The sequence below is a fragment of the Humulus lupulus genome, chromosome 8 (genome assembly GCF_963169125.1).
Source record: "Humulus lupulus chromosome 8, drHumLupu1.1, whole genome shotgun sequence".
Taxonomy (NCBI): Eukaryota; Viridiplantae; Streptophyta; class Magnoliopsida; order Rosales; family Cannabaceae; genus Humulus; species Humulus lupulus.
In genome coordinates, this window is record NC_084800.1 from 13046588 (window position 1) to 13069107 (window position 22520).

The window sequence follows — 22520 nt, forward strand, 5'->3', positions numbered from 1 at the left end:
GTATTTTAGTAATTTGACCCGTTCGGGAAAATAAATGCAAATATGTGTTTGTGTGATTGAGACCACATTATTATGTGGATATATTTGAGTTACTCGACGAGAGGCGATCCCGATGAGCAAGTTAGCAGAAAAGTCACAATGGGGTCTTAATACCCAGCTCAGGGTAAGCTTAGGGGTATTTTATTGATTTAGTACATTACTGGGAATTAGTGGGTAATGGGAAAATTTATTGGTAACCGTTTGAGAAAAATTGGAAGTAGCGGGAATTATAAGATGCAAATTGTGGATAGCGGGATTTAAGGCAAATGACAAAATTTCCCTTGTGGGCACTTGTTGTATAGGTTAAGGGAAATGGGCAATTTAGTCAATTACACTTGGGGTTTTAGACTTGGCTGGCTGGATTATACTCAGAAGGTTTGAGAAATTACAGGAAACTAAAAGAAAAGGAATTCAGCAGCTCTCTTCTTCTCCCTCGTTTTCTCTAGGTGCCATGGATGCTTGAGTTGTTCTTGGGGAATTGAAGAGTAAAGTCTAGGAATCATGGTGTTAGGCTTTAGGAAAATAGAGGTTAAGCTCAAGAGGTTCATCTCAGTTGAGGTAAGAGTTTTGAACTGTAAATTGTTTGGTTTATTATGCTGAAATATTTAGAGTAAAGGTGTTTATGCATGCTTGATAATTGAGAGGTTGGGTTTGGTAGTTTGATAAGATTTATTGTGATAATTGGTTGGGTTTTGTTGGTAAGGATGAATATATAAGTTGTGGGAATTAAATTGGGGGAGTGGGATGAAATTGATTAGGTTTTGGCTGGGTTCGGTTGAAGAAAAACCCAAAAAATTTTGGGTTCGTGGGGCTGAGTCGTGGCTCATTTCTGGTGAGCCGCGGCCTGCGAAGAGAATTTTGAGCCAGCAGGGCTCGGAGGCAGGGGCGGGCCGCGGTGCCTTAGGGGCGCGCTGCGATGCGCATTGGTTTCTAGGGAGGTCGAGCCTCTGGAATTAGAGGCGGGTCGCGGCTTGGGTGTGAGGGGTCACAGCCCTTAAGGGGAAATTTGGCCTTAATGGGATTTTTAGATTGGGAACTTAACCATTTGGGCTCAGGATCGATTTAACTTCCTTGTTAAGTGAAATTCGATGTCCCAGAGGCTAAGAGTTGGTCTGGAAGTTGTTATTTACCTATTGTTGATGGAACTTCCTTATTACGGTTGCGACTAGGTTTTCGCTAAGGGCTTGAATCGGGGATCGTACTCAGAGGGTTGTCGCTAATAACCTGCATACGGACTGAAGGTAAGAAAACTGCACTTGTTATGTGAATGAATGATTAGAGCTTAGTTAAGGTGATGAACATAATTATAATTATGTTTGCTAATATCTGATTAGGTACACTGTAACGTACATAATTATTATTATGCTTATGACTACTGTGTGAATGTATTATAATGCATTATGTGATTATTGATAGGTATGCTATGTGAAACATGTGACTGTCTGTTATGAGTGTGAAGTTTGGTTTATAAACTAAAGGATTATTAGGGTGTTAAGTGGGGATCAACTTATTAGTTGAGAATATATTGAACTCTGGGAGACTCGCCTTATAAGTTGAGAGTCCCAAAGCTTCAACTTATAAGTTGGAGGCACATGGTGGCTTGACTTACAAGTCAAGGGCTTAAAGAACTTAGTTTATAAGATAAGATTGGCATAATGCACGTGGAGTGCAGGCCACCATGGCTGGGCATCCTGGGGAGTGCGACATGCACTTGACTGGCTCGGATGCCAACAACTTGAAAGAAAGTGAAACATGCACTTGAGTGACTCTATGGTCTCCAGTTGGGTTTAATGAATACATCAGTTTCAGTTATTACTGCTTGACAATCGTTTTATCCTGTAAGCTGTTGAATATGTTTTCTTGCTGAGTCTTCTGGCTCACTGGTGCTTTGTGGTGCAGGTGAAGGTAAAGAGAAGCTCAGCCAGCCATGAGTCGGAGGACATTAGCAGTGGTATGTACATATGCAGTCCGCTTGACCACCACGGCCGAGATGCTCAGGGGAACTAGGGTCAAACCCAGCTTTTGCCGCCTATTTCGGCTTATTATGTAACCTGAATGTTGTAATTGACTTTTAAGCTGATGTTTTGGGTTCCATGTAAAGAACATGTTTTTAACTTAATGGAAATGTTTATGAGTTAACCAAAAGTTTTAATACCTAAACCTTTAGTGGCTTAATCACATGTTTAGTCCAAATGACTTGTTTAGCAAGTCTAGCACTGGCTTTAAACACACTTGGTAATGGACCCTAATTAGCAGGGCGTTACACCGCGGCTCAAGGTGCTAGGGCCGCGACTCTTGGGTGGTTTTGTGGCCGTTTGAGTGTTTTGACCTCGAGAACTTGGTTTTAGGCCTCGGGATTGTTCCTACTACCCAGATTAGTGGGGATTGATGTCCTGGAGGCTAGATCTTGGTTTGGGAACCTTTGTTATTCATTTTATTGATGGTGTCCCATATTTGGTTATGACTAGGTGACCGCTAAAGGACTAAAAGTCAGACCGTTCTCAATAGTCGTTCTTTTATTCATTCTCGCTCGAATTAGAGGTAAGAAAACTGTACCCCATATGTGACATGCATGGTTATTCATGAGGCATGTTGAATGTGTAAATGTGGACATGGATTGATTATTGAATGCTTAGCAAATCTTGCTCACTTATGCATGGCACTGACTAATTAGTCAGAATTGGCAAAGGTGTCAGTATCAACTGTGAAGCTGTGACTCATTAGTCAAGTTCGGCAGTGGTACTGGGCACTGGTCACTCAGTGCTGACTCATAAGTCAGGAACGATCATAGCGTGTTCAACGCAAGCCAATAAAGATTAGATCTAATCGACATCTGCATTAAATGACTCAGAAGAGCATTAATGCCGGACCGACCTCAAGTTCGAAGAATACTATAAGCGCTTGTCTAGCCAAAGGCTAGTTACTTAGAGCCACAGTGACTATTTAGTCATATGGCTGTGGGTGTTGAGCCCCGTGTGACTTACCCAGCAGTCACTCATCTGTTTAAGCTAGTGACTTGCTTGTTAGTTGATAACTCTACAAAATAGAGTTATTTTATTATATTTTATATGCTAATTGTTGCTTAGTTCTTGAGTTTTCAATTAATTTATTAAGTTTATAAGTAACTTTGAATTTATTAGGTTTATTTTAATTTTATATATTTTTGTGTATTTTTATAGTTATATTATTGTAAAATGTTATAGTTTAATTATTTAAAATTAATATTGTTAAGTTGGGAGTAAAAAGATGCAATTTTGAGCTTAAATGTTTAAATTAAATTAAGTTTTAATTAATATTTTCAATGAATTAATATGATTTATTTTATAGTTGAAAATATTTTATTTTGATTTAATTTATGTTTATTTTGTAGGGAGTAAATTGTAATTTTTTTGGGCTTTGAAGAGTAAAGAAAAGAAAGAAAAAGTGGCAAATTTCAAGGAAATTGACATTTTTGATAATTAAAAGCCCAAATGAGCCCAGCCCACCTGATGCATCAGCCAGCTCAAGGCAGCCACAGGCCCAAGTCCAATTTCTCCTGCCAGCAGCTGCGCCTGCTTCTCCTTCCCAGCATCAACCTCCAGCCCACCTGATGCACTAGCCAAAACGTGGCCCAGCCCGAAGCTGCCAACAGCTGCCCTGCCGAAGCCTTCATCTCCTCCAAGCACCTGGGGTCGCGCCACCTGTCCAAGCAGCCATCAGCCTCCACACCTTCAGCCTTGCCCAGCCGTACACTGCCTTCACTAAAATCCCCTTGAGCCCATCAAATTGCTCATTTGTCCCCTATGACATAAATGCCAACTTTTTACTCTTTTCTTTTACACATTTTCACCACAACATCATCATTACACCCTATAATTTACCTCTACATACCATATTTATTTTATTTAATTAATTTAATCAATTTAATTAATTTAAATTGATTATTTTAATAATTTCATTTTGGCTATAAATATGGAATTTCAAGACCATTTTAGGGTGCTTAATTTTTTGGTTACCATTTTCTTTTCTCCCATTTTCTCTCTACCATTCTCTCTTCCATTTTGGGGTTTTCAAGAGCATTTTGCAAGTATGTATGTCATTTATTTTGTAATTTCTACTCTAGTTATGTGCTTCTAATCTTTTTTATAAGATTATTAAGATCATGATGAAGCAACTTGTAACTAGGTAATATTTATGTTGTATGTTGATTTCCCTTTAATGCAACAAAGTTTATGGATTTTTCTTCTTCATATATTTCTTTCATCTTAAATATCTTGTATTTTAGATTGTTAGAACATATTTACACTTTGTTCTTCATTAGTGTAAAAACATAATATTCTTTGTGTAAGACGTGTCATTAAATTGTACACATCCATGCTTAGAACAAAAATATTATGTTTTGCCTTATAAATAATGTTCATTGATTTATTTGTTATTTCATTAGATTGATTTACACTAAATGCTTTGAAATTATAATTTTGAAAAGTGAAGAAAAATCCTATCTTTTTAGAAGTAATTTGTGCTTAAAATTATAAATTTTTTTGGAAAATGATAGTTTGAATTATTTTAACTATCACTAAAACTTGGGAATCAATATACTAATAAATATTATTAAACTTACATTTTGTGGATTCTAGTATCTTAATAATCTTTTCTTTTAATAGTTATTTTCAAATCATTATTGGTTTGTTTTTATTCTCTTAAATAGTTTTATTTTTCAATCTTTTATTTTATGCTCATAATATTAAAACTCATCAATCTTTGGAGCTAGGTTAGAATTTATTACTTTTGATTTAAAATAGTTTTTTTTTTTATTTTAGACAACTCATTTGGGTTCGATTTTGTGTTTACACGAACACTATATTCCATATACGATTCGTGCGCTTGCGAGTATAAATATTTAAAACATACTCGTTTTGGGTCCATCAAGTTTTTGGCGCCGTTGTCGGGGAGTTGCAAGAAAAGAAACAAAATTTATATCAAGGTTAGTGAATTCTTCTATTAGTTATTTTAATTTTTTGCACTTAAAAAATACTAAAAAAATATATATCTATAAAAACTAAAAAAAAAAAAGATAAAAAGAAAATTTGGGATGGTTCTACCACCCATAAAAAAAAACTTACTTATATATTTATATTTATATTTGTTGTTTTTTTTAGTTGACGGCACTTGTGCCTCCTAATTTTGTTATAATTTTGTTGTAATTTTTATTTCTTATATTTCTTTGTTAGTTGACGGCACTTGTGCCTCCTAACCTTTATTGTAATTTTCTTTATTTATCTTGTTGTAATTTTTATTTTATTTAATTTCCGCAAGTTACTAGTTGATGACAATTTTGCCTCCTAGTCTTTTATTTTATGTTTTAGTTGATGGAACTTGTGTCTCCTAATTTTTACCTTAATTTTGTTATGGTTGATGGCATGCTATGCCTCCCTACTCTTGCCTAAATTTTAGTCTTATTTAATTTTTGCCTTATTTTTCTTTGTCTTTTATAATATTTTAGTGTAATATTGTGAAAAATACTTGGAAAAAAAAATCTTGTCCTTTCAGCATAAGCAATTTTTGCTTAAAGGAAATTTGAACAAAATTCCCAATCCGCCTCTACTAATTAACCTCGGGGAGTTGTTAGTAGTGCGCGAGTAAGTGGAATCAAATAGGCCTGGGGACAAGTAAACCATAAGAATTATATTGTTGTGAAATCTCTAAAAATTATAAGTATGCTCTGTGGTTGCGGTTTTAACTGATTTTCCACATCAGAAAATTGTTTGTTTGAGATTATATTTGTTGCCTTGTTTGTGAAAATTGTATGCATCATTGGGAACGTAACTCTAAAAATCGATTAGTAAAAAGACGTTTATCTTTGTTAGAAATTGAAAGTGTTAGTAAAAATTTGAGCATCATGGAACCTATTGCTAATCTTGTTGATGAAAATGTTGTGCCTAAAAAAACTTTGTTTGAATATTTTGCACCTATTTCATCTAATGCTCCTTCATGCATTGTTTTACCTACAACTTCAGCTACTCATTTTGAGCTTAAACCAGCAATCATTCAATTGTTACCATCTTTTTATGGGTTAGATAGAGAAGATCCTTACATGGATGTCAAAGATTTCTTAGAAATTTGCTCAACATTTAAATTTCAAATTTTTTTTGATGAATCGGTCAAACTAAGATTGTTTCCTTTTTCATTAAAAGACAAATCAAAAGCTTGGTTAAATTCCCTTCCCACAGGGTCTATAACTACATGCGATCAACTTTATAATAAATTCTTGCTGAAATTTTTTCCTATCTCTAAAACTGATAGTCTAAGGAGAGAAATCTCCGAGTTTTTTCAAAAAGATAATGAAGAGTTTTATGAATGTTGGGAAAGATTTAAATATTTATTAATAAAATGTCCTCATCATGGTTTTGAAAAATGGAGACTTGTAAAATATTTTAATGATGGTTTGACTCCCTCTAATCGTCAAATGATTCAATCTATGCATATTGGAAATTTTTTAAAATTTCAAGGACAAGAGGCGTGGGACGCCCTTGAAGATTTATCTGTCAATTCACAACAATGGAATTATTTTGATCCTAGGTCTAGCTCAACTAATTCACCAAAAAGATTAGGAAGGTATGAAGTAAAAGAAGAATTAGACTTAAAAACATCCTTAGACAAATTAGCGAGAAAAGTAGAAGCTTTAGCCATAAGCCAAACTATAAACTCTCCAATACAACCAAGAAAAGATGTTTGTTCTATATGTTCTAGTTCATGCCATAATGCCCAATCATGTCCTTCCTACCAAGAAGCCTTTTCTGAGGAGGCCAATGCTCTTCATGCTTATGGGAAACCAAATGATAGCCCATTTTCATCCACCTACAATCCAAATTGGAGAAACCATCCAAACTTTTCATGGAAACAAAACCAACCCCAAATGAATCAAGGGCACCAATACAACACACAAAACCAAGCTCATGCCCCACAAAATCAACCATATCCTCAACAAAGGAAACCTTCCATAGAAGATACCTTACAACAATTTATGCAATTCACTCAACAAATCCTACAATATCAATCTTAATCAATTACCAAACTCGAGACACAAGTAGGACAACTCGCCACTGCTTTAGCTGATAGAGAAAAAGGAACATTCCCTAGTCAACCTATCCTTAATCCAAAAGGTCAATATGAGATAGGAAAGTCTAGTCATAATGGAGAAGTCAAATCAATTTCAACTCTTAGGTCCGGAAAGAACATTGTCAAACCCGATTACATACCCGAGGTTGAAAACGAAAAAGAAAAAGAAAAGAGTCAGGCTTCTAGTTCTAATGCCAATGACTCTTCAAACAAGGAAATTCCAATCCATCCTTTCATTCCAAAAGCCCCATTCCCACAAAGATTACTTCCAATTAAAAAATGCGGCCAATATAATGACATCTTAGAAGTTTTTAAACAAGTTAGTATCAATATCCCTTTCTTAGATGCCATTAAACAAATGCCTGCCTACTCTAAATTTTTAAAGGAACTTTGTACTGTTAAAAGAAACACTAATGTTCCTAAAAAGGCGTTTTTAACTGAACAAGCTAGTTCCATTATTCAATATAAGAGTCTTGTTAAATATAAAGATCCTGGGTGTCCCACAATTTCATACATTATTGGTGATCATTATATTAACAAGACTTTACTTGATTTGGGTGCTAGTGTGAATTTATTATCTTATTCTATTTATAAGCAACTTGGTCTTGGTGAGCTAAAACCTACCTCTATAACTCTACAATTAGCCGATCGTTCTGTGAAAATTCCTAAAGGCATTATAGAGGATGTTTTGATAAAAGTTGATAAATTTTATTTTCCTGTTGACTTCATTGTTCTTGATACTCAACCGGTGGAAAACATGCATGCTCAAATTCCTATCATTTTAAGTAGACCATTCTTAACTACATCTAATGCAATCATAAATTGTCGTAATGGTGTTTTGAAATTATCTTTTGGAAATATGACTGTTGAATTGAATGTATTTAATGTGGTTAAATCTGTTGAGCGTGAGGAAGTGCATGAAGTTAACATGATAGATAGTATTTGTGAAGATGATGGAAATGACTTACTTGATTTTTGTGAAAAATACTTTGGTATAAACTTGCATGTTGATGACTCTAATGATGATGTGAATGATTTGCTAGAGCCTATACCCTTAAATGAAACCAAAGTTGAACCTCTTTCACCCTTAGATCATGTTCAATCAATCTCCGAGTCTCCAAAGTTAGACCTTAAACCTTTGCCAGAAAATTTATAATATGATTTTCTAGGAGAGTCTGAAACCTTACCTATTATCATAGCATCCGCTTTAGATAAAGAACAAGAAGATAAATTGTTAGATGTCCATAGAAAACATAAAGAAGCCATAGGTTGGACCATTGGAGACATTAAAGGAATTAGCCCATCCATATGTATGCATAGAATCCATCTAGAAGAGAATGCTAAAACCTCTCGGGAATGTCAAAGAAGGCTAAATCCAAATATGAAAGAAGTAGTTAGAGAATAGGTCATAAAATTGTTAGACGTAGGTATCATTTACCCTATTTCTGATGGTTAATGGGTTAGTCCAGTTCAAGTTGTGCCTAAGAAGTCTGGGATCACAGTTGTTGAAAATGAGAAAAATGAATTAATCCCTACTAGAGTACAAACAGGGTGGAGAATGTGCATAGACTATAGAAAGCCGAATAATGTTACTAGAAAAGGCCATTTTCCATTACCTTTTATTGATCAAATGCTTGAACGATTAGCTGGCCAGGCATATTATTGCTTTCTTGATGGGTATTCAGGATATAACCAAATCCCCATTGCCCCAGAAGATCAAGAAAAGACTACTTTTACATGCCCTTTTGGAACTTTTGCATATCGTCGCATGCCCTTTGGATTATGCAATGCACCTGCGACTTTTCAAAGGTGTATGATTTCATTTTTTTCTGACATGGTTGAAAGATTTCTTGAAGTGTTTATGGATGATTTTTTTGTGTTTGGTTCTTCCTTTGATGAATGTATACACCATCTTTCACTTGTTTTAATTTGTTGCAAAGAGTAAAACCTTATTCTTAACTGGGAAAAATGTCATTTTATGGTTAAAAAATGAATTGTTTTAGGTCATGTAATATCTTCTGAGGGAATAGAAGTTGATAAAGCTAAAGTTGATCTTATTTCAAAACTTCCCCCACCTAAAACTGTGAAAGAAATTAGATTATTCTTAGGCCATGTTGGTTTTTATAGAAGATTTATAAAAGACTTTAGCAAAATTTCTCGGCCTTTATGCCATTTACTTGGAAAAGAAAATGCTTTTGTCTTTAATAATGATTGCCATGTTGCCTTTGAAAAATTAAAAAAATTGTTGACTACTGCACCCATTAATCGACCTCCTGATTGGAAAATACATTTTGAAATAATGTGTGATGCTTCTGATTATGCTATAGGCGTTGTCTTAGGACAAAGACTTGAAAAAATACCTCATGTAATTTACTATGCTAGCAAAACTTTAAATGATGCTCAATTAAATTATTCCACAACCGAGAAAGAATTGCTTGCTGTTGTTTTTTCATTGGAGAAATTTAGATCTTATTTGTTAGGATCTAAAATTATTGTATATTCTGATCATGCTGCATTAAAATATCTCTTATCGAAAAAAGATGCTAAGTCTCGTTTGATCCGTTGGATCCTGCTTTTACAAGAATTCAACTTAGAAATACGTTATAAAAAATGATCTGAAAATGTCGTTGCTGATCATTTATCTAGACTAGTTGTTGAAACTATACATGACTCCACTCCTATCATTGAAACTTTTCCTGATGAACAATTGATGTATGTTTCTTCCTTGCCTTGGTATGCTGATATTGTTAATTATTTGGTCACTAAAGAAATACTATCTCATTGGTCTAAGCATGATAAGTCAAAATTTTATTCTGAGGTGAAATTTTTTCTTTGGGATGATCCTTACTTGTTTAAATATTGCCCTGATCAAATAATTAGAAGATGCATTCCAAATTGTGACCAATCTAAAATCATATCTTTTTGTCATGATCATGCATGTGGAGGACATTTTAGTGGTAAGAAAACAGCTGCTAAAATTTTACAATGTGGTTTTTATTGGCCTACTATCTTTCATGATACATATGTTTATTGTAAAGCTTGTGAACGTTGCCAAAAGTTAGGAAGTTTAACTAAAAGAAACATGATGCCTTTAAATCCTATTCTTATTATTGACATATTTGATGTTTGGGGCATTGATTTTATGGGACCATTTCCTAAATCTTTTGGTAATCTTTATATTCTTGTTGGAGTTGATTATGTGTCTAAATAGGTTGAAGCTATTGCATGCCACACTAATGACCACAAAGTTGTGCTTCGGTTTTTGAAAGAAAATATATTTTCTCGTTTTGGTTCACCACGTACTATCATTAGTGATAACGGTACACACTTTTGTAATAAGCCATTTGAACATTTGATGAAACAGTATGGCATTACGCATAAAGTCCCAACACCATATCACCCACAAACTAGTGGTCAAGTTGAAGTGTCTAATAGGGAAGTTAAGCACATTTTAGAAAAAACTGTGAATCCAACTAGGAAAGATTGGTCCTTAAGACTCACTGATGCATTATGGGCATATCGTACTGCGTACAAAACACCCATTGGCATGTCACCCTATAGACTTGTGTATGGGAAGGCGTGCCATTTACCTGTTGAGTTAGAACATAGAGCCTTTTGGGCAATTAAGCAGTTAAACTTTTCTTTAGACAAAGCAGGTGAGAAACTGAAATTCTGTTTTTTATGATTACCAACTTAATTATTCAAATTAAATAATTAATTGTTGAACTGTTACAGAAATGTTTAAACAGATACAAAGACTGTTTGAACAGAAACCAGATATGTTTAAACAGTTTGTGACCAGAAGATAAAAACGAACATAAAGTAAAGAACACACGAATTTTTACGTGGTATCAGCAATCTTTGCAGATTGCTACTAGTCCACGAGGCCACGCCCAGAGAATGAAATTTATTAGAAGAATATCTAAACGATTACAAAACCAAATTGACTTATACAAATAAAGACTCCCTCTTGAATTTGTCGCAACTGTTGTAATCTAAACTCCTAATCAAATTTCTGAAGTGCTAAGATCTTGAACTCCCTTTAAATCATTACACTTGCACTTTTCCTCCCGAAAAGTGACTCACGAACAAGACTTCTCCCGAAGCTTGATGACCAATGTCCAAGTGTGTTCAACCTGCACAATTAACACAAAGAAAACAATACAGAAGTACACTTTAATAAACCACTAAGAACTTGCTGGACTCAAGTTCTTCACATAATAAAAAGTCTCTCTAAAACTTGAAAAATATTTGGAAAATAATACACCAAGAGAGATGATCAAAAACCAGCGACCTAAGGATGATTATATACTTTTTAGAATCCCTTTAGGTCGTGCAAAACAAATTAGAAATCAAACAGCCAATAAATGGAAAATCTTCCAAAACAGGAAAGTCAGAATCTGTTCAAACAGACTGGCAATCCGTTCAAACAGATTCATTGAACCTTGACAGTTTTTCAACCCAGTTTCCTTAAATAAATAAGGAAACAATATATCCTTTATTATTGCAAGCTATACACGATTTATGGGCAACCAAATCAGATAAATGAAAATAAATACTAATAATTTCTATATAAACCAATTTCAAGAAAAGATATTCTTTTATAGGAAATTATATATTTATTTTATAATCATATATAGAATAATATGATTTATATCACACAAAACAGGAAACTAACTATTTTCGAAATGTACCAAAATATTACAAAACAGGAAACTACTAATTTCGAAAATACCTTTTTAATTAATTTTGTCATTATTGTCAAATATGCCAATAAAGGATTTTACAGAAACAAAAGCTTCAACTAGATGAACTAGACGAAATTAGGAATGATGCATATGACTATTCAAAAAAATATAAGGATCGTATGAAATTTTACCATGACAAAAATATTTTGAGAAAAGATTTTTCTCCAGGTCAGAAAGTCCATTTATTTAACTCTCGTTTGCAATTATTCTCGGGAAAGTTACGCTCTAGGTGGTCCGGTCCTTACATTATTCGTACTGTTTTTCCACATGGAGCTATTGAAATTGAAAATCCTAAAAATAGTGATATATTTAAAGTTAATGGACAAAAATTAAAACCATTTTTAGAATTAAAAACTGATGAAGTAGATGAGATCCTCCTTGAGGACCCTGTTTACCATGCTCTTTGACTCCTATTTGATCTGGTTAACGTGTGTTTTCTTTGTTTTATGTGTGATTTAATTTTTATTTATTGTATCTTCTACTCTCTTAGCGGTGCACCATATCAAGGTACGACCATTCTAAACTCTAAACTCTTGTCAATTTTAATTTATATTTATATTTTGGCACATTGAGGACAATGCTTAAATTAAGTTTGGGGGTATCGAGTTTATATGGTTATTATCATTAACGAGAGTATGATTTATTGTGTTTATGCTTTGCTTTGTTTTTTTTGTTTTGTGTTAATTTTTGTGTTTTATTTATGTTTGTTTGAAAAAAAAATTATATATATGTTGTTGTTTTGTTAATATTTTTTTTAATTTGTTCATTTTCATAAAGTTTAAAAAAAAAACAAAAACAATTGGTGATATTTTTCATTTTCAATTATAAAAATCTTGATTGAGTTTGAGTTTAGTTATCTTAAAAATATGAATAATTCTTAAGCTTTGTTTTTAATTATAGGGTCAATTTTTCTTGTAACAAAAATGTACATTTTTCATAACAAGAACACTCTTATTTCCTATAAGTTAAGTGAAAAAATAATTTTAATGAAAACCTATTTTCTAAAAGCAAAATTGACAATTTAATTAATTACATAAGCTTAACTTTTATTCATAATAATTTTTTAGATTTATTTTCATTGTGCAATTTTTGAGAAAATCTTTTTTATATCACCAATAAAAAAATGTGTTTTTTAATTTTTTTTTTGCTTGAGGACTAGCAAAACTTTAAGTTTGGGGGTATAATAACTCTACAAAATAGAGTTATTTTACCATATTTTATATGCTAATTATTGCTTAGTTCTTGAGTTTTCAATTAATTTATTAAGTTTATAAGTAATTTTGAATTTATTAGGTTTATTTTAATTTTATATATTTTTGTGTATTTTTATAGTTATATTATTGTAAAATGTTATAGTTTAATTATTTAAAATTAATATTGTTAAGTTGGGAGTAAAAAGATACAATTTTGAGCTTAAATGTTTAAATTAAATTAAGTTTTAATTAATATTTTCAATGACTTAATATGATTTTTTTTATAGTTGAAAATATTTTATTTTGATTTAATTTATGTTTATTTTGTAGGGAGTAAGTTGTAATTTTTTTGGGCTTTGAAGAGTAAAGAAAAGAAAGAAAAAGTGGCAAATTTCAAGGAAATTGACATTTTTGATAATTAAAAGCCCAAATGAGCCCAGCCCACCTGATGCATCAGCCAGCTCAAGGCAGCCACAGGCCCAAGTCCAATTTCTCCTGCCAGCAGCTGCGCCTGCTTCTCCTTCCCAGCATCAACCTCTAGCCCACCTGATGCACTAGCCAAAACGTGGCCCAGCCCGAAGCTGCCAACAGCTGCCCAGCCGAAGCCTTCATCTCCTCCAAGCACCTGGGGTCGCGCCACCTGTCCAAGCAGCCATCAGCCTCCACACCTTCAGCTTTGCCCAGCCGTACACTGCCTTCACCAAAATCCCATTGAGCCCATCAAATTGCTCATTTGTCCCCTATGACAAAAATGCAAACTTTTTACTCTTTTCTTCTACACATTTTCACCACAACATCATCATTACACACTATAATTTACCTATACATACCATATTTATTTTATTTAATTAATCTAATCAATTTAATTAATTTAAATTGATTATTTTAATAATCTCATTTTGGCTATAAATATGGAATTTCAATACCATTTTAGGGTGCTTAATTTTTTGGTTACCATCTTCTTTTCTCCATTTTCTCTCTACCATTCTCTTTTCCATTTTGGGTTTTTCAAGAGCATTTTGCAAGTATGTATGTCATTTATTTTGTAATTTCTACTCTAGTTATGTGCTTCTAATCTTTTTTATAAGATTATTAAGATCATGATGAAGCAACTTGTAACTAGGTAATATTTATGTTGTATGTTGATTTCCCTTTAATGCAACAAAGTTTATGGATTTTTCTTCTTCATATATTTCTTTCATCTTAAATATCTTGTATTTTAGATTGTTAGAACATATTTACACTTTGTTCTTCATTAGTGCAAAAACATAATATTCTTTGTGTAAGATGTGTCATTAAATTGTACACATCCATGCTTAGAACAAAAATATTATGTTTTGCCTTATAAATAATGTTCATTGATTTATTTGTTATTTCATTATATTTATTTACACTAAATGCTTTGAAATTATAATTTTGAAAAGTGAAGAAAAATCCTATCTTTTTAGAAGTAATTTGTGCTTAAAATTATAAATCTTTTTGGAAAATGATAGTTTGAATTATTTTAACTATCACTAAAACTTGGGAATCAATATACTAATAAATATTATTAAACTTACATTTTGTGGATTCTAGTATCTTAATAATCTTTTCTTTTAATAGTTATTTTCAAATCATTATTGGTTTATTTTTATTCTCTTAAATAGCTTTATTTTTTAATCTTTTATTTTATGTTCATAATATTAAAACTCATCAATCTTTGGAGCTAGGTTAGAATTTATTACTTTTGATTTAAAATAGTTTTCTTTTTTATTTTAGACAACTCCTTTGGGTTCGATCTCGTGCTTACACGAACACTATATTCCATATACGATTCGTGCGCTTGCGAGTCTAAATATTTAAAACATACTCGTTTTGGGTCCATCATCAGTCACTCATTATCGTTTACCAGAACCTCAAGTGTTAAATCACTTATTTGATTAAGAGCTATAAGCTCTTTCATGGTTATTGTAAACACAAAGTGATATTCACTCATCTGTTCAGAGCTATAAGCTCTGTATGATTATCATGATCATCATTTGATATTATATGTTTGCATTATTGTGTTTTCTTGCTGGGCTTTGGCTCATGGGTGCTATGTGGTGCAGGTAAAGGGAAAGAAAAGCTCACCCAGCCTTGAGTGGAGAGCTTAAGTGGTGATGTGTACATATGCGGCCGCTTGACCACCACGGCCAAGGAGTTCTCAGAGGAACTAAGGGTATTTTTGTCGCTTAGGTCGACGGGTTGTTAATTTAAACAGTAATGACCATTTTGAGTTGTAAATAACCTGTAAATGTTTTTGATGGGCCCATGAACAGTTTTATGTATTAAATAAAATATATCATTTCCTTTTGATTAGTTTTCCACCTTTGCCTGTTAATAACACTTAGAACCACGTTTTTAACCAAAGAACTCGGGTAGGGAGTTAAATTTCCGATTCACCGTAACTTTTCTGGAGTAACTAGGGCGTTACACTATCTTGTGCGAGCAAGTTCATATATGGACATTAAGAAAAATCATTAGAAACTAAACTTAGAAATCAAATTAAACTCGTTTCCATCCCAAATCAACGTTATATAAATCAATAAAATAACTAAAAAAATTCCATCTAGCTAAACATCAAATCTCATAAATTTGGCAACCAATAAGCTCACAAACCTGTAAAATTCATCAAACCAACAAACAACAAAATGTGAATATGCTACCTCAACTCAGAAACTTGCATCTTATTAAATGTGAAAAAAGTCTCACATGAAAAATATATAGGAACAACAATATCTTTATAAGGGAAAGGGTTACTCCACTTAACACCAAATAGTTTTAAGATTGAACCTCAATCCTAGTCCTAGTAAAATTTCCCCCCTCAAACTGTAATATGGTATCAGAGCCAGTTCAACTTCCGCTGCACTCCACTCTTGACCTCAGTTTGGGACATTTCCAATGTATGTCGATTCGTGTTGATTCTATCTATTTTGGACGGCGTGTATACAAACAAATTTCCTGACCAGCCTTATGATGTCCTATATTCCCACAAATATTTTGAGTTGGCTTTGTGGCATTCTATCAAATATTCAAGTTCGGTCTAAGGTCGTTCATAATGTCCACACTTTAAGGCCCAAACGTGAGGGGGCGTAAATGTGAAAAAAGTCTCACATGGAAAATATATAGGAACAACAATATCCTTATAAAGGAAAGGGTCCACTTAACACCAATTTGTTTTAAGATGGAACCCCAATCCTAGTCCTAGTGGCATTTCCCCCCTCAAATTGTAATATCATCATTGCCCAAATGTCAAAAAAAAAAAAGAATCACATTCATCTTCATCCAGCAAGATCGTAGAAGCATCTGGCTGAAGAACACAAAAACTAGGTGGAAAGCTAGTGGAGAACACATATCTTTGTCATTGGCTACTTCTAGAAACCCAGCCTTCGCCAATGTAGAACCCAGCATGCCCCAAACTTCAGCAGCCCAGATCTGGGTTTTGGAACATGAAATCTTGGACATGGGTTCCAAGTCTCTTTCTTGGGGTTTAATGGGTAACTTCGAAGCTCAAACCTAGATCATTCGACCTTGGTTACGAACGACACCAAGCCCGTCTCTGCATCTCTCGTCCAACATTGAGCTCCCAATCGGCGTCAAGCTTCCATCCCCGTCATCACAAGCACCTCATTCATCCCATAGTCTGTAAGGAATGAAGAAGATAACAAGGATAATGTGATTTCAGATCTGGTTTTGATGGGGAAGGCTGTTTCATATCTAGATGAAGAAGAAGGTGAAGGTGAAGATGGAGAAGAAAAAATGTTATTATATCTTATTATAATTAAGGTGAAGGTGAAGAAAAATTTTGTATTATTAATATAATATGAATCTAAGGTAGTAATTTAGTATATCTTATTATAATATAGTACCTTATTAAAAAGAGCTCAAATATGTTTCTTAATACAAAATTATGCTTAATATTTTTAAATTGAAGCACTTATCCACCATTAACACCTGCTTTTTTTTATATATAAAATTTAAATCTATAAAAAATCTTCACTCAAGATACTAATTTATGTGTTTCGAACATTTTTGTGCATTTTTGTATGTGTGTTTATTCTAAGATCTGAAATGTTCATAATTTGGAACATTTTGATACAAAATTGATGCAATTCGATGGTTCAATCAAAATTTGATTTTGGAAGACAAAATCAATTATGCAAGCTAAACTTGATTTTGGAAGACTAAATGATGCGAAAACTATGCAAAATCGTTGGTCTAAGTAAAACTTGATTTCGAAAGAAAATTTTAATGAAAGATCAATGCCAATTCGATGGTGTAAGCAAAACCTGATTTTGAAAGACAATTTAGTAGTATTATAGTATGTATAGTATTATCTTTGTTACTGTGGATTTTTGGTTCAGACCGAGAATTATTTGGACACTCATAGTAGTACTTATAGATTTTCTAAGTTTAACCTATAGTTTAAGAATATTAAGTATAACCTAAGGTTTAGATATCAACCAATAGGATTTTAAGCACATGTTATGAATGGGTAATTAAGGATTAAGTATTTTTGAGGATTAAATTAAATAAGGGTAAAGTTTGAATGTTATAGGGTCAGTCAGCAGCTTTGAATCGTTGAAGGCTTAGTCAAGGCTGTTTACTCCATTCAAACTTAGCTAAAAATGTGTAATTTCGTGTTTAAATATTCAACGTGTGCCGATATATCGCAGCTATAGGGGGCGATATATCGCAGCACGTAGATACGGAAAACACGAGACGATGCACGGTCGCCTCGGGCATACTGGCCCAGGCGATATATCGCCTACAGGGGGCGATATATCGCCTCCTCCAGCATATGTTCAAATGTTTTTTAATTCTTTTCCTTTCAGCCATTCAAACTCCTTCATAAGTCCAGCATCTTTTGAACGAGTCTTCAGCCTCTGCTGAACGATTTTTCAAATTATTTTCACCTAAAAAACCATTATTTTTATTCAAGTAAAATCAAGATACTTTCATTCCCAAACTCTATAAATAGGACCTAGTACCCAGCCATTATTCACCTTTTGCTCTAAGTTCAGAAGCTGCAAGTGCTAGGAGAGTGTGAGAGTTAAACACTTGGGTGGGAAAGTCATAAGTTTAATCATCTTTAGCTTATCAAACACTTTGGGAAGTAAGGTTCTTTAGTATTTCGGTTGTGGTTAGATTGGTCTTGCAAGTCTTTGAGGTAAACCCGAAACTCTATTTCATTTGTTTCATGTTATTTTCTTTCTCAAAGCCTTCTACGCAGTCCCCTAACCTCATTCTTATTTTGGTTAGGGAATCCAAGTTCTTAAGCACATAAGTTGTGGTAAGCATATTTCTCAATGGTTTAGTCTTCCTATTCATTTTCATTTCTTCTTCTTCATAAGACTCACTCTTTCTCATATGGTTTTAGGAGTGTTCCAAAAGTCCCAACTCAGTCCATCATATCCCGGTAACTTTGGTAAGGAAAATAGGGTAGAATCTATATGTGTATTGCTTATGTGTTATGTTATGAAATATGATATGTTATGAATATGTTATGTATGTGTATGTTTGTAGGCTTGGGCTTATGCCCTATTTGACTAACAAGACCCCAAAAAGATTATGGGCATATGCCTACTTAGCTAGTAGGACCCCACTAATCTCATGGGCATAAGCTTGTTTAGTCTATGGGACCCCAAGTAATAATGGGCATTATAATAAGTGTATGTATTAAGTGTTATGATATGTCTTTACGTTTATTATGAAATTTATGTGTATGACTATGTGTCAGATTTTCCTTGCTGGGCATTAGGCTCATTCCTTTTTGTTTTATGTGCAGGAAAATAGCTTTAGAGGCGGTAAGATTCGTGACGCTTAGAGGATGTGTATCGATGGTGAATGGAGTCAAGGGGCCGAGCGTTATTCGATTCGAGGATGTAGTCTCATTTTACCTTTTTATGGTTTTATATATATTTTCCGCATTCCTTATGTAATTCTTTTCATTTAAATCATGTTTTGTTTTTAAAGACAATGGGATCCCATATCCTTCTTAGTATTTTATTTTGTAAGTAACTCTTATTTCTTTTACAAGTTACTTAATAAAATTATGGTATTTTTGTAAAAATGTAAGTTTATGTATAGTTTCATTAATGGTCCAAAAAGTCTAGATTAGTGGGTCATTACAGTTGGTATCAGAGAAACGGTTCCTTTGCAATAAGTTCTCCTCGATACACACGCTCGAAGCTCCGAATCTGACCGCCAAGTAAGTGTTTAAGTTACAAGTTACTTTGCCTATGTGTAGAGCTAACACCTTTAGTGTTTATGTTTTCAGTTAAGAATGAACGGAGCTTTAACCTACCAAGATATCCGAGCCAATAAGGCCTTAAAAAGAATAAGGGAGCCAAGAAACACCGTAGGAGCCTTAGAAAGGATCACTCGAAGGTTGCTTTTGTTTCACCAAGAGATAGGTGGCCTTCAAGAGGCTAAGCAAATAATGCTAAGATCAACAGAACAATATGTACTAGTGATTAGGCTATTTAAAGATTTCCATCCTGTAATAGCAGCTTTAGAAGAAATATGGGAAGAGATGCATGAGGAGGATGAATTACCATTAGCGATGAGATATTATTTCCTCTTAGTTAGGGTTCACCGCAAAATTTGAGTTTCAATTCACAAATGAGCAAAAACATGGGATTCTCACCAACCTTCCTAGATGACGTTTCGATGCACATGACAATGACGATTATGAACAAATAGATGATGATATGCTAGATGACGGATCGGATGTAGAAGATCCCGATTTTTAGATTAGTAGTTTTTATTTGTTTTATTTACTTTTTATGTTATGATTGTAATAAGTGAAAAATCTTTTCCAAATGAATAACATGCTATTTGAATATCATGTGTGAGTTTGATTTTATTTTTGCAATCATAATAAATACTAAATAAAATGAATAATGACTGAGTTCGGTGAGGGTGGATACAAATCAATGAACCTGGTTTCCTTATTGAGAGTTAGTGTAACGACCTCCTTTCTTAACATACATATATAGTGTAAAAACAAATTTTAACCTAAATACGACAATACTGAAATTCTGAATTTACAAAAACTTTATTAAACAATACATAAATAATGTTTATAACCTCAAACCACACAATACTCACAACTAAATAAAAACTTTATCTTACATACAAATCTTAATACTTTTATAAATCATTTTCGTGGCGTTACTACACCTTAACGTATAAATGAAAATGTATCCAACTGATAAATTGAAAAGCTTTATGTAAATTACAAAGTTCATGAAATACTTTTAAAGCTTTAAGTAAGTGATAAAGTTCACAAAATACTTTTAATGAAATATAATAAAACCAAGTTTCTTATTTATTTATAAAATAGCATAGCAGAACTCCACTCCCTTCAGGTCAACCCCATATGTACAGTCATGTTGGCTCCACGTATACTCATCAACGATTTATATTTGGGGCCTCTTACCTACAATACAAAACATTAACTGATGAGCTAAGGCTCAGTAAGCAGAATAACTACCTCATATGCATTAAAATAAACGTGCAACATGCTATGTATTCTCTTTCTTTCTTTCACTTTCCTTTCTTTTGGGCCCTAGAGGATGCTGCTGCCGGCATTACATAGGGAATCACATTCCCACCTGAACATAAACATGATAATAGGGAATTTCCCGCATAAACATTCATCATATAGGGACGTACATCTCCCTCCTTACATTTTTGGGACTTAGGTCTCCCAAGCAGCACTTCTACTTTAACGTTTTCAGTAACTTGTCTATGAACATTAAGCGTGCTTATGCATAATATAACATTCTTGAAAATAACTTATGCATAAGAACAATATGACAGATTAACATATAAAGCATATAAATGCACATAAGACACATAAAATACTTGTATTGTAGATGAGGATTCTACTTACCTTGTGTCTTGATAAAACAACCGAAATTGTTAGCTTCCTGGTAAAAACACAAACTATTAACTTACATAAAATCTACATGATGTAATTTTAGTTTATAATTGTTGTTATTCTATTTTTCTTTTCTTCTTATTTTATGTCCAGACATAAGGTCATACTATAATTGTCCATGGCAAGATCCTGGTCTAAAAGTCGTGGTCATGGTCATGGTCATACGGAAATGTCCAGGTCATAGTATCAGTCCATAATAATAGGGAATAAGGTCATATAATAAAAATCCAAATAGTCCAAAGTGTGACCATAGCCTATATAAGTTTAGTATTATAAAGATACATAACAAAAATAGTTTATATTTCAATTTTGGCATTTGTAAAATATGACGACATGGTAAAATAATCCATATATAAATTTTAGCATTTTAATGGCATAGTAAAGTAATCTATATAAATTTTGGCATTATAATGGCATGGTAACATAATCCATATATAAATTTGGCATTATAGTAAAATAATCTATATATAAATTTTTTTGTATTATAACGGCATAGTAAAATAATCTATATATAACTTTTGGCATTATAACGTCATAGTAAAATAATCTATATATAAATTTTGGCATTATAACGGCATAGTAAAATAATCTATATATAAATTTTGGCATTATAACGGCATAGTAAATTAATCTATATATAAATTTTTGCATTATAACGGCATAGTAAAATAATCTATATATAACTTTTGGCATTATAACGACATAGTAAAATAATCTATACATATATAATAACTAAATAACTGAAAATAAAGGCTCGGGAAGAGCTTACCTAAAAGGTTTTCGTAGGCTAGCGTTATGGACAGAACTTCGCCTAGATCTCCGAGGTTTAGAACTTTAGAAGGATGTTAAGAAGATTTTTAGGTATAGTAAGAGAAAGGAAAATGAGGTTTTTGTGATTTCAAGATGAGTTTTGGAAGGGCTATTTATAGGAAAAACTTGGGATACTATTCTAATAAAATATTAAAAATAATAAGCATAGTGGAATAATAACATATTCAAAATATCAAGCATAGTAATTTGCTTAAGTCATCACTGTGTCACTACTGCATCAACATGTGGAACCCATCGGGTGGACCCCGCTGTGGGACCCATGTGGACCCTACTGTGGGACCCTTGCGGACCCCACTGTGGGACCCACTATGAATAGTACCCGGTGAATAGTAAAAAAAATGAAAATTTCCCAATCTTCTTATATTACTTAGTCCAGCATTTTTGACTCACAAACTTTTCTGAAAAAGTTTCTCTAACACCCATAAATTAATTATTCCCACCTGTTGGTTACTTCAACAACTTAGAATTTGTTAAAATCCCATAATAGAAAACAACTATACCCCCAACGGTCATGATCACTATTCACCAACGGTCATAAACGGCTAGTTTTTGTCCTATAAATACTTGTTCCTTCAACCATTTATTTGCACAACTTCTTCACCTCTTAACCTTCTATAAAAATTCATCATCAAATCATGAATTTCT

At 33.1% G+C, this 22520-nt stretch overlaps 1 non-coding gene across 1 annotated transcript; it reads right to left on the reverse strand.

Moving 5' to 3' along the window:
* Positions 1-6319: 6319 nt before the first annotated feature.
* On the reverse strand, positions 6320-6426 carry LOC133798873 (small nucleolar RNA R71). The gene has a single exon (XR_009876090.1). It is a non-coding gene; the product is annotated as a small nucleolar RNA R71 (small nucleolar RNA).
* Positions 6427-22520: the final 16094 nt, after the last annotated feature.